Source organism: Etheostoma spectabile, chromosome 14, assembly GCF_008692095.1.
Source record: "Etheostoma spectabile isolate EspeVRDwgs_2016 chromosome 14, UIUC_Espe_1.0, whole genome shotgun sequence".
NCBI classification, from domain to species: domain Eukaryota; kingdom Metazoa; phylum Chordata; class Actinopteri; order Perciformes; family Percidae; genus Etheostoma; species Etheostoma spectabile.
The window spans coordinates 17671856-17672982 of record NC_045746.1 but is presented as its reverse complement, the minus strand read 5'-3'; the positions used below and the strand labels follow the sequence as shown (position 1 = coordinate 17672982).

General features: G+C 38.0%; 1 protein-coding gene and 1 long non-coding RNA gene across 4 annotated transcripts in view; one reads left to right on the top strand and one right to left on the bottom strand.

Annotated features, from left to right (window-relative positions):
* Window positions 1-1127, bottom strand: part of hivep1 (HIVEP zinc finger 1) — a 54924-nt gene that overhangs the window by 44924 nt on the left and 8873 nt on the right. The window lies entirely within an intron of this gene.
* The window catches only part of LOC116701338 (uncharacterized), a 10130-nt gene that overhangs the window by 8640 nt on the left and 363 nt on the right, over window positions 1-1127 (top strand). The gene's annotated exons all lie outside the window — the stretch shown is intronic.

The following is a 1127-nucleotide window of genomic DNA, read 5'->3' as shown; positions in this document are numbered from 1 at the left end:
ATATATATATATATATATATAGATAGTTTAAATTTAAACATTTGCAAGGCATATATGCCTGGTCTGGACGTATCTGGGTTAGTCTTGAACTCCAATCGGTGCAGTTTATTTATACCATGGATATTTAACCGCAGTCAGTGCTGAGGTCAGAAGCACGGTTGATCATTAACAGGAAACTGTTGTCAGTTTGTTGCAAACTACTGAGGTGGTAAAAAATACCATGGAAATCTGAACTCCTTTCACATTTTGGCTCATGAAGGCAATTTTGCGCCTGCTTAAAGCAAACTAAATTCACCAGACATTAATCTGCCATCAGCGTTAATGTAATAAAAACACTAACTTTATTTCTGTTCATAAACATCCTTGTCAGCACTGTGAAGGATGTTGATGGGATGAAAACTCCATCTCCATGTCCCTGCATCTGATTTATAGGGTAAACATTTTCCACCTTGTTAAATGTGCCCCTTTTCATTGCAGTTGTTCACCATTTATCACGCAGCATGTTCTCCACTAAAGACCTGTAGGGCTCTGGGGCGAGGAGCCTTTTTTATAAGACAAGAGGAATGCAAGAGTCAGTTCTATAAACACTGGTGTTGCTAACAAGTCTGGGCATTTTCAGGGGCACTTTGAAAAAAACAAACGCCACACAGAGCCCTGACTCCACGTAGCCACATAAGGCACCATCTGGATGAACACACCAGTGGTGGGAGAAAGTAGCATGCAAACAAAATACTAAAGTACAAAAAATGTGCACTTCAGATGATACACTAGAGATTTACTCACTGAGAAACACTGATACAAAAAATCTAGTAGTTGGAACAACACAGCTGAGCGTGAATGAACGTTTTGATTGGTTTTACAGTTTCTACTGTCCACATTAAGAAAACCTATTATATTCCCTCACAGTTTTTCATTCAAACCTTTATTTAACCAGGATAAAAAACTCCTTGAGATTAAAAAAATCTCTTTTACAAGATTGTCCTGGCAAGTGGCAGCAGTACGGTTTCAAAGAGACAGAGACACTTACAGGTAAAGACATAAACACACTTTCACTCATATTCAAACAACAATGTCATCATAAAAAAACTGGGTCCTAAATCAATTTAAAAACAGTGACATACAGACTG